This window comes from Nyctereutes procyonoides, unplaced genomic scaffold, assembly GCF_905146905.1.
Source record: "Nyctereutes procyonoides isolate TBG_1078 unplaced genomic scaffold, NYPRO_anot_genome, whole genome shotgun sequence".
Taxonomy (NCBI): domain Eukaryota; kingdom Metazoa; phylum Chordata; class Mammalia; order Carnivora; family Canidae; genus Nyctereutes; species Nyctereutes procyonoides.
This window is the reverse complement of record NW_026575043.1, coordinates 35,906,969-35,919,038: the sequence shown is the minus strand read 5'-3', so window position 1 is coordinate 35,919,038 and position 12,070 is coordinate 35,906,969. Positions and strand designations below refer to the sequence as shown.

The following is a 12,070-nucleotide window of genomic DNA, read 5'->3' as shown; positions in this document are numbered from 1 at the left end:
TCTGAGATTGGTGTTGTGGTCTCTTTCTCATTGTATCCTTAATAGATTTTGTTTGCATAGTTTTAGATTTATGGCAACACCAAGAGGGAAGTATAGTATCCCTCACTTTTCAAAAGTTCGAGTGACACCACTTCAGTTTCATGAAAGACCTACATTAGTACCTGTTTTATTAGCCAACAGAAAGAAATCTGAAGAGGGTTTTCGCTTTTACCAAAAAAGGCAAAAAAGTGAAAATAGTACGCAGTGTTTTGCTGCAATCCTTTACAGAGGCACCGCCCAGCGCCATTCCTGGGAATTACACCCAGCATCTCAGCCTCAAGCCACTGGAGCTTGAAACTGTACCTGTGAGCATCTGTGCTTTATCTTGATTCATTTTTTAAAAGATTTTATTTATTTATTCATGAGAGACACACAGGGGAGGGAGAGGGGGGAGGGAGGGGAGGGAGGGGGAGAGAGGGAGAGGGAGAGGGAGAGGGAGAGGGAGAGGGAGAGGGAGAGGGAGAGAGAGAGAGAGAGAGAGAGAGAGAGAGAGAGAGAGAGGCGCAGAGACAAAGGCAGAGGAAAAGCAGACTCCATGCAGGGAGTCTGATGTGGGACTCGATCCCGGGTCTCCAGGATCACACTGTGGGCTGAAGGCGGCACTAAACCACTGAACTGCCCAAGCTGCTTTTCTTTTTCTTTCTTTTTTTTTTTTTTTAAGATTTCATTTATTTGACACACAGAGAGAGAGAGCAAGAGAGCACACAAGCAGGGGGAGCAGCAGAGGAAAAGGGAGAAGCAGGCTCTCTGCTGAGCAGCCAGCCTAACACAAGGCTCAATCCTAGGACCTGGGATCATGACCCAAGCCGAAGGCAGACACTTAACTGACTGAGCCACCCAAGCACCCCTACCTTGATTTATTTTGTGTATCTGTTAGCAAGATGTGTCCTAAAGTATCAGACAAAGGGACGCCTGGGTGGCTCAGCAGTTAAGCACCTGCCTTTGGCTCAGGGTGTGATCCTGGGGTCCTGGATTGAGTCCCATATCAGGCTCCCTGTATGGAGCCTGTTTCTCTTTCTGCCTGTGTTTGTGCCTCTCTGTGTGTCTCTCATGAATAAATAAATAAAATATTAAAAAAAAATAAAGTATCAGACAAGCCTAAGAGATACTATTTTTGGGGTCTGGGGACACTAAACATTTTCTCCATATAATTGGTAACTGCTTCTTTGCTTTACACCATTTTAGCTTACAGAAGGCTTCCTGGGAACACTCCCCCTTTTGTTTATGTGGTTTTTAAGATTTTATTCTTAAGTAATACCCTCACCCAATGTGGGGCTTAAACTCATAATCCTGAGATCAGGAGTCGCAGGCTCCACTGAATGACCTAGTCAGTGCCCCAGAATGCTCTACTTTTGGATAGCAGGGGAAAGCTGCTGAGTTCCTGCATGTCCCTTCCTCCACACATAGCCTCCCCCACTATCAACATCCCCCCAGAGTGGTATGTTTGTTACAATCTATGAACCTATACTGACACCTCATTATCACTCACAGTCCAGTTACAGTAGGGTTCACTCTTGGTATCATGCATTTTATGGTTTCACTATATCATACGTTAGAATTAGAATCCTACAGTATATAAAGCCTTTTCAGATGACTTCTTTCACTCAGTAACATGAATTTAAGGTTCTGCCAAGTTTTTTCATGGCACAATAGCTCGTTTCTTCTTAGCACTGAATATTTCATTGTTTGAATTTAGCACCACTTATTTATCCATTCATCCACTATAAGGACATCTTGGTTTCTTCCAAGTTTGACAACTATGAATAAAGCTGCCTTACACATCCGTATGCAGGTTTGTGTGTGGACACACCTTCCCAACTCCTTTGTAAAAATACCAATGAGCATGATTTCTGGATTGTAGGTTAAGGGTATGTTTAGTTTTGTTAAAAAAAAAAAAAATCACCAACTGTCTTCCAAAGTGGCTGCACTATTTTTCATTCCCACCACCATCAAATTAAGAGTTCCTCACCAAGAGACATCCTCCCTAGCATTTATTGATAGTGTTTTATCATTTTTTTAAAAGATTTTATTTATTTGAGAGAGAAAAAGAACATGAGCTAGGGGGCGGGGGGCGGGAGGAGAAGCAGAGTCTCCGCTAAGGAGGGAGCCTGACTTGGGCTCAATCACAGGTCTCTGGGACCATGACCTAAGCCAAAGGCAGACACCCAACTGACTGAGCTACCCAGATGCCCCCCTTTGCCCATTTTATAATCAGACTCTTTTATTATTATTGAGTTTCAAGAATTTTTTGTGTGTTTTTGGATAACAGCCCTTTATCAGATAGGTACTTGGTAAATATTTATCTTTTTTGAAAAAATAAAGAGTTGGGGTGCCTGGGTGGTACAGTTGGTTAAGTGTCCAACTCTTGGTTTCAGCTCAAGTCATGATCTCAGGGTTGTGAGATCAAGTCCTCTGTCAGGCTCCATGCTTAGCACAGAGTCTGCTGAAGATTCTCTCTCCCTCTCCCTCCCTAAAAATATAATAATAATAAAAACCTTAAATTAAAAAATAAATCTTTAAAAATTAAGAAGAAAAAGAAAATATGAAGAGTCACACCAGGGGTAAATAACAACTCAACCAAGACCACACTGAGTGGTGACAGGCCAAACAGGTAGCCAGGGCTCCAAATTCTGGTCAGCTTGGTCTCCTCAAAGTAAAGCCAATATCCAGCTGGATGGCTAGACTCTGGGGAGCCAAGGTTGCCCCCAGCTTGTAACCAGACAGGGCCAGGACCGTGCCCTATCTCCTTGTTCCTAGAATGGCTCAAAGATCTAAACCTCAGGGCCTCGATACCCTGATGGGCCCAGACACCTCTGAGAGATGACTGAAGATAAAGAGCCCCAGCCTCTGGGTGGCCTGGGTAGCTCAGCAGTTTAGCGCTGCCTTCAGCCCAGGGCCTAATCCTGGAGACCCAGGATCGAGTCCCATGCAGGGAGCCTGCTTCTCCCTCTGCCTGTGTCTCTGCCTCTGTGTGTGTGAGTCTCTCATTAATTAAAAAATCTTAAAAGAGAGAGAGAGAGAGAGAGAGAGAGAGACCTAGCCTCTCCCCATCCTCCATCTTCAGGAAGTTGAGCAAACCCTTCAACTCTGGTTCTCCTGTCATGTCACACCCAAAGAAAGCTAAGCTTCTCAGAGTGCCCAGAAATGCTGGTGGCAGCCCCCCACACCACAGCCTTTCCTCTTTAAACCCCAGACCAGCTGGGCATCCCCCAGCAAACACAGTTCCTCTGCTGGGGAAGAAGGTTGGCATGCACCACTCCACACTTCCCCAAGTTATAATCCTGCCCAAAGAAGGAAGGCATGGTACAGGGGGCTTCAGGGACAGGTAAAATTAGGAAAGGCTGAGGGGTGAAGGAGGCCTTTCCAGGTAGAGGGACTAAGGACTAGAATGGTGGGGCTTGGAAGAGGAGGTCTGGGGCAAGACAAGAGACTGGGAGCTGCCAGTGTGGCTGAGGGACTGCATGGGGTCTTCCTGAGGAAAGGGTAGGCCTGTGTTTAGGGCTCTGAACTCTCTTCTGAGCAATGGGATACACTGTCAGAAGAATAATCTGTGGGGAAACTTGTGAGGAAGTTAGAGACTCAGGGTCTGGAAGTGGGTGGAGATGTCAGCAAACAGTACAGGCTAGGTGCCTGTGTAAGGAGTCAGACCTGCACAAGGTCAGAAGAAAACATTCTTGGGAATGTTTGGGAAAATCATTGTTATCCCAACAAAACATTTCCTAATCCCTTCTTCAGGAACACAGAATTCTCTAGAATACTGTCGAGAAGTTAAAGTGGCAACAGTCCTTTTCCCGGCCTTGTCTGCCCACCAGGAGTCACTCATGACCAAGGACACCTCTATTTACTGTTACAAATGTACAAATTTGTACAAATTATATATGGGGGAACTCAGGGAAGACTGCTTTTGGTTTTGATTTTTGGTTTTTAAGGGTTTTTTGTGGCATTTTTCTTCTTTTGGTTTTTAAGAGAGATTTAAATTTTCTGAGTAAAAATCATGTTCACTTACACCACTTTAAGCCATATAAAAAGAGCTTTCCTATATAACTTTTGTTTGGCTGGTCATATCTGCCAGATTTATTCATTCACTGCCCCAGACTGATCAACCACCCCTGTGCCTCACCTGGTGCTGGGCCCTGCACTAGGAACTGGGAGACAACAATGAGTCAGTTCCAGTTAGCAGTACTAATCTCGGCTCTATCTCCTGCTTGCTGGGTGAGCCTGGGATGTTCCCGAACATCATAAAATGGAAGTATAACTGCAATCTGCACTGATGATGAGGTTAGAGAGATGTCCAACGTGCCTGGCACCTGGGCAAAACCTCAAGGAAAGCAGGACAGGCTGCACCTCTCACTGCCACCCAGGAAACGTGACTAAGCTCACCTTAACTTCTCTGAGCCTCCGTTCTTGTCTGGGGCTCTGGGAATGACCAAAGGAGTGACTTGTGTGTGTGTGCCAATCACAGACTGTCCACTTGTCCCAGTGACTTTTGCTGAAGAAGGTATGCAAAAATTAAAACAAAGGATATACGTTCTGGATAAAAGCCCGACAGCACCACATGAGAATTCTTGGCATTTCAGAGCTAAACTTATTCTATGGAAGGCAGCCCAGAAACTATAAGGGACCTTAATGAGAAAACATGTTTTTTTTTGTAGAAAAATATTACACAACTATCCAGGAATTTGCCTCAAGCTGTAACACCATTTCATTACCAAATTAACCAAAGATTCCAGCATTTTTATCTTTACACATGACTCCGACCAATATTTTTCTGTTATTACCACCTTTATGGATGCCTTGCATTCCCTTTAGCTCATTTGATTATGGCAAAGGATGTTTTTATTTTATTATTTATTTATTTAATTTTTAAAGATTTTATGGGCAGCCCAGGTGGTTCAGTGGTTTAGCGCCACCTTCAGCCCAGGGCATGATCCTGGAGACCCAGGATCGAGTTCCACATCAGGCTCCCTGCATGGAGCCTGCTTCTCTCTCTACCTGTGTCTCTGCCTCTCTCTGTCTCTGTGTCTCTTATGAATAAATAAAATCTTTAAAAAAAAATTCTTAAAAAAATAAATAAAATAAAAAATTCTAAACAAACAAACAAATAAATAAATGTTTTATTTATTTATTCATGAGACACACAGAGAGAGAATGGCAGAGATACAGGTAAAGGGAGAAGCAGGCTCCTTGCAGGGAGCCCGATGTGGAACTCGATCCCTGGACCTTGGTATCATGCCCTGAGCAAAGGCAGACACTCAACCACTGAGCCACCCAGGAAATGAGGAAAAACATCCCCTCAAGGAATGTTTCTTTAAAAATTTTTTTTTAAAGATTTTATTTATTTATTCATGAGAGACAGACAGAGAGACAGACAGAGACAAAGACACAGGCAGAGGGAGCAGGCTCCATACAAGGATCCTGACATGGGACTTGATCCCGGGACTCCAGGATCACTTCCTGAGCCAAAGGCAGATGCTCAACCACTGAGCCACCAGGCGTCCCAAGGAATGTTTTTATTTTTATTTTTTCTAAGGAATGTTTTTAGATGTAAAATTAATTTCTTCTGATAATTTTACACTCTCAATTTAGTGCACAGACTTGAAAATTTCTTTTTCTCTCTCCTGAAGACACTATAGGTGATTAGGCCAATATATATCCACTCTCTCTGTATATAAGTGGCTGATTTTTAAAGTATTTATTGTTTATTTTATAAACAGTATGGATGAAGAGAAATGGAAAAAGAAAAATAACTTTGGTACTGCTCTTGTGCTAAGAATCCACTTTTCTGCATTTGCTTCTAGTCATGATATATATGCATGTAAAGAAGATTCGACCAACTCTTTACCAAGGACTTAGTACATGCTAGCTGCTTTTCTGTCTTATCTCCAATTCACCTTCCCCAACAGTAACCTCAGGCAGATGCTGTCGTCACCCACATCTGGAAATGAGACAAGTGAGGTTGAAGTTGAGCAATCAGCTGAAGAACCTAAACTCAGACTTCCTCTCCTGTAACACAATTCACTGCATTTGCAGGCATCCATCTGGGCCCATTCTCATCACTTCTGGGGGACCTGTGGGCCAGGGGAATTGATGAGAATGTGCTGAGGCTCACGCTGCCTGCTGTGCCATGAGTCATTAACTCCGTCTCTGTATGAGAAGTCTGTGTCTCCTGGTGACACCCTAAGCTATGGTAAGCTACCTTGTTAGCTTGCAAGGAGGGTAACAACTTGAGATCCTCCACAGTTCTTGATACCAGCTTTGCAAGGCACAAAGCCATTCTGTGGCAACTGAGACCAAGAAGAAGCCCCTCCACACATGGCACCAAACCACCTGGGACCTTTTACTCACATGTCCTAACCCTGTGGCCAAACCTAATCTTTCTTCCCAAGGCAATCCTTCAAGAATCTCAAGACTCCATTGCATTTCATGTCTTCCCTTCCTCAAGTGAAGACCAATTCCTTCAATTATCCCACAGAAGTCAGTTTGGGTCACCACTGTGACTCTTTCTCTGTGATGCATAAGGACACCACATAGCACTCTGGCAGCTAGAGGAAGTCAGGCCCATCCTCCCACTCCCTGATACGGATTACTGCCACATGGCATGCCCCTATAGTGTGTGCATAGCTAACTGTCTGACACCACATGCAGGACTCATGGCTGACTTGATGCAAACAGGAGGATCCTGGTTTAGATCTAATGAACACGCTGTCCCTTCTTTAAGCGTCAGATAGAATAAAGGCCCTGTACATTGCATCCATTTCGGTCCACTTTGGTGATGACTCCTCAGCAGCATCCTTTCCCTACCCCTCACCTAGCAAGTTAACAAAGCTCAAGATTCACTACCACTAGGCTGTTAAGCCCAGACCTGCCCCACTGGCCACCTGTCCCCCAGAGTTGAACTGTTTTGTTAAAGGGGAGTTTTCCTACTCTAATGCCTTCAGGGTCCACTCTAGAATCTTGTCAAAGGCTGAGACAAGCTCACGGGTCTTCTGAACTCAGATGATGTCTTCTTACCCTTTGTAAATTGTCAAGTATTTATTCATTTGTATATATTCTGAAAATACACTTCCTGGTTGCCTTAATCACAAAATCTGCCCAGTTTTTGCACTAATTTTGCTCAATCTGTGCTAATGTTGCTTTCTGAACAGGAGTCATTTGTATTATTTCTAACCATTTGGTTTGCACAGCTTTTAACAGTATAGGTCTTTGTCAATGAATATCTGACATTACAGAATTCCATCATATTAAAAGTATTAGTAGGAATAAGTATTTTTAGAACTGATTTTACAGTCTCTTACGAATAAACTATCCTCTGAATTATATCTAACTTTAAAAATCACAATCTCCATTAACTGAATTCAAAAGGGAACTTTCTCTCCCCTGAATTCAAATTTCTCACACCATAACCCACATTCCCCTTAAGTAGAAGTAGATAAGCTAACATTCGTACCAAAAAGAGTGTATTTAACATTCCATCTTGCAGGATAACAGCTGTTAGTCACCTGATGCATGGCCCTGGTATGTTCTCTATGCATATATAGTGTAAATAAAGGCGTTTTATTTTGGACATCTGCACATATTACTTACAAGTATTTATAAAACTGGAATCATATTGTCTATATATTCTTTTGTACTTCTGTTCATGTTGCTATACATTGTCTTCTGCTCTGCAATCCAGATGTTTCCCACTTCTGTTAGGCCATAGCACCTTGCAGGAGGAGCAACACTTGGTGTTAAAGAGACCGTGGAGGACAGTGCCCCTATGGCTTTTGTCCACAAAGCCTGTGGCTGGCTTTGACAAGAGCTCAACAGTTCCCATCAACGTGAAAGCATGCTCTTCCCCCTAAAAACATCCCCAGTATAATCTGAGGTTGGTGACAAAATTATATTTTGTGTATGGCTCTGGGTCAGAAACCAGGGCTCCCCTCATTTGGCTTCAACCATTACAGCTACAGCAAGTCAGAAAGAAGAAGGTGCAGGAGAATCAGCAGGAAGGGGTCTGGCAGGTGAGGCTTTACAGTGAAATGGGCTAGAACGAGAGTAAGAACCTGGAAAGGAAGGTGAGAGACTGGAACTACAAATGTAGCAACACAAAGGTGAAACAAGGAAAGCAAAGCCTCAAACGGACACTATACCAATCACCAGAGGGCAACAGAAGAAAAAAGAAAGGAAAGGGTTCCTGTGTCACAGATATCCAAATACTCTACTAGCTTCCCAAGATTTTAGGTTTCGTCACAAGTGGGAAGAGAAGTTTTTTAATCAAGGCGAAATTCACATAACATACAATTAACTGTTTTGGGACATATGATTTGGTGGTATTTAGTGAATTCATAATGTTGTACAACCACCTCTCGAATTTCAAAACTTCCTTTGCCTTCAAACACTCTGCATCCATTAAGTAACAAACAGAAAATTGATAAAACTTTGTTCAATAAATTATTTTTGCTTCATTGGAGGCTGAGGGAGCTGGGCCAGGAGTGGCTAACTTCTCCCAGGAGGGAGAGGAGAAGAGCTCAAGGTTGAAGGAGGGACCCTAAGGCTGAGGGCAGGCAAGCCGAGAACGAACACACACTGCTTTCTATAATCTGGCCTCTAGAGTGGCTTAAAAAAAAAAAAAAAAAAAAATCATCACTATCAGAGACAGAAATCTGTGTTTGTTGTAGAAAACACACAACCCTAGTCTTCCATCCCTGACGGAGAAATGGGGCCAGCACCCTGGCAGATGGCACTCCTGCCCCTTTTATTTTAGGCGAACATATATATTAGCACACACACTCTCACATGCTGGGGATTTGTTTGTTTGTTTTTTAATTAATTAATTAATTTATGATAGTCACAGACAGAGAGAGAGAGGCAGAGACATAGAGGGAGAAGCAGGCTCCATGCACCGGGAGCCCAATGTGGGATTCGATCCCGGGTCTCCAGGATCGCGCCCTGGGCCAAAGGCAGGCGCCAAACCGCTGCGCCACCCAGGGATCCCCCATGCTGGGGATTTGTGTGCACAGTACCATAACCAATTTTATTTTGATTTACCTCGCAGTTTGCTACTGACATTACCCTCATCATCCACGCATACTTATCTCCTCAATCTTTTTTTTTTATTATCTCCTCAATCTTTGTAATGGTTGCAGCATATTCTACCATCCAGATGTACCATAGTTTCTTTACCACTACCCCACAGGAGGGCACAAACCCCATTTCATTTGTAAAGATGATATCAATAGTGTCTGATAACAAGTGTCTGCGGGAGTATTAAAGATCCAACATACATTCTTTTATTAAAAAAAAAAAAAAAAAACAAAGCCATCACGAATTCCCAAGACCACTGGCCAGCACCCCAGGTTGACACAGGAAAGCAGAGCTGTCAAGAATACAAGGAGCCATGAGGACATGGTAGCAGCACCCACTCTGGAAAGCCATGGGATCAGCAAAAATATATTTTTTAATATTTACTCATTTGTTTTAGAGAGAGAGAGAGAGAGAGCGCGCACATTCATGGGAGGGAGGGGCAGAGGGAGAGAATCTGAAGCAGACTCCCTGTTAAGCACGGAGGGGGTGGGGTGGGCTCAATCCCACAGCCCTGAGGTCAGAACCTGAACCAAAACCAAGAGTCGGACACTTAACTTTAAGACTGAGCCACCCCAGTGCCCCAATGATGTATTCATATAAGGAAGAACGCTGGGTTTACCTAAGAGAGAGGGAAGTGGTGGCAAAGAGCCTTGCTGTTCTGGTGGGCTCCTTATAGCATTCTGATAGCTGCACTTTGATCACCTGTCTTTCCCATTGGTCCAGGAGATACCTGAGAGCAGGGACCCAAGATAGCCTCAGAAGGAAGCCTCAAATATTTCCTAAATGAATTGCTAAACTCACAGATTCTCTTCTTGGTTATAAAATCATCAATGCTAGGGTTTATGTTATTCTTTTGAATGTGGCCAGGAATGTCGGCTCTCAGAATAATGGTTTAATATACCTGAAACACAATGATCCCAGAAGCTAGAACTAGCTTGGAAACTGTACACAGATAACATTTCCACAACTCTGGATATTCCAGGCACCAGTCACAGCTTACACTAGCTAATAAAGCAAGAAGTATGAGAATCTCACAGCCAATCTAGGAAACAGAGAGTCAATTCCAGGTCATTCACACGAAATAAAACAAGTCCTTGTTAGGAAAGAAAAACTGATATTACTGCTTTTCTTTTCTTTTTTTTTTTTAAAGCTAATTACAACTGAATTTAAAAAAAGAAGGGCACCTGGGTGACTCAGTCAGTTAAATGTCTCTGCCTTCTGCTCAGGACATGATCCTGGGGTCCTGGGATTGAGCCCCACATCAAGCTCCCTGCTCAGTGGGGAGCCTGCTTCTTCCTCTATCTCTGCCTCCCCCCCCCACCCAGTCTCTCACGAATAAATAAATATTTTTTTAAAAAAAGAATTAGGGCAGCCCAGGTGGCTCAACAGTTTAGTGCCGCCTTCAGCCCAGGGTGTGATCCTGGAGACCCAGATCGAGTCCCGCATGGGGCTTTCTGCATGGGACCTGCTTCTCCCTCTGCCTGTGTCTCTGCCTCTCTTTCTCTGTGTCTCTCATGAATAAATAAATAAAATCTTTAAACAAACAAACAAACAAATAAGAATTAAAGTGCCGCCTTCGGCTCAGGACCTGATCCTGGAGACCCAGGATCGAGTCCCATGTCAGGCTTTCTGCATGGAGCCTGCTTCTCCCTCTGCCTGTGTCTCTGCCTCTGTGTCTCTCGTGAATAAATAAATATAAATAAATAAATAAATAAGTAAAAGGATGAAATGCATGGTTTGTGAATCTCAATAAAACGGGTTTAAAAAAAAATCAGGACATTTGGGTGGCTCAGCTGGTTGAGTAACTCTTGGTTTAGGCTCAGGTCATGATCTCAGGGTCCTGGGACCAAGCCCTACACTAGACTCTGCATTTGGCAGAAGTCTGCTTGAGATTTTTTCTCTCTCTCCCTCTGCCTTTCCCTGCTTGTGCACGTGTGTGCACGCACGTGCACTCTGTCTCACTCTCCCTCAAATAAATAAAGTTAAAAAAAAAATTAAAGCTAACACAGAAACAGTGGTTCTCCACCAAGGGCAGTGTTGTCCCTCCCACACAGGTTTAGAAATGCCTGAGGGTATCCTTACATTGTCCCAATGATAAAGTTAGCCACTGGTATCTAATGAATGAAAAACAGGAAAATTCTACACAAATAATCCACATGCACACACCAAAATGCAGTTTACAACACAATCACATTGAGAAATACTGCTTTAGGATAATTACAAATTCAATTTACAAACTGTGAGGTGCTAAGGAAAAGAAGTGGAAGGGAAACTGCCATAGGCTTCTCTACCTGACCCAGAACTCACTGAGATAAATATTCATATCACAATAAAGCAAAAGTCACTGTGAGAAGAGCCCAAAAAGAGGGGGCCCTATGATGGGGGGTGGGTCACACCAGACCCCAACTAGCTGTCCAGCCAACAAGTATTTCCTCGTTTCTGGGCTGGCAAAACACCAGTTTTGTATGTGGTTACGATGCTCCCTCATTGTGACCCAGGGTTAAATCCTGACTGGTCTAAACCTGTCCAACAAAACAGCCACAAACTGTTGGCTATTGCACACTTGAAATGTGACTCTTCTGGGATGCCTGGGTGGTTCAGTCAGTTAAGCATGTGACTCGATCTCAGGTCAGGTCCTGATATCAGGGTCATGAGTTCAAGCCCCGCAATGGGCTCCACACAGGGTGTGGAGCCTACTAAAAAAAAAGAAAAGAGGGACGCCTGAGTGGCTCAGGGTTTGAGCATCTGCCTTCAGCTCAAGGCATGATCCCGGGGTCCTGAGATGGAGTCCCTCACTGGGCTCTTTGCCGGATGCCTGCGTCTGAGCATCTGCCTTCAGCTCAAGGCATGATCCCGGGGTCCTGAGATGGAGTCCCTCACTGGGCTCTTTGCCGGATGCCTGCGTCTCCCTCTGCCTATGTCTCTGCCTCTCTCATGAAAAAATAGTCTTTAAAAAATATATTTG

At 43.8% G+C, this 12,070-nt stretch overlaps 1 protein-coding gene across 3 annotated transcripts in view; it reads right to left on the bottom strand.

Moving 5' to 3' along the window:
• The window catches only part of UBE2L3 (ubiquitin conjugating enzyme E2 L3), a 61,697-nt gene that overhangs the window by 7,634 nt on the left and 41,993 nt on the right, over positions 1-12,070 (bottom strand). The window lies entirely within an intron of this gene.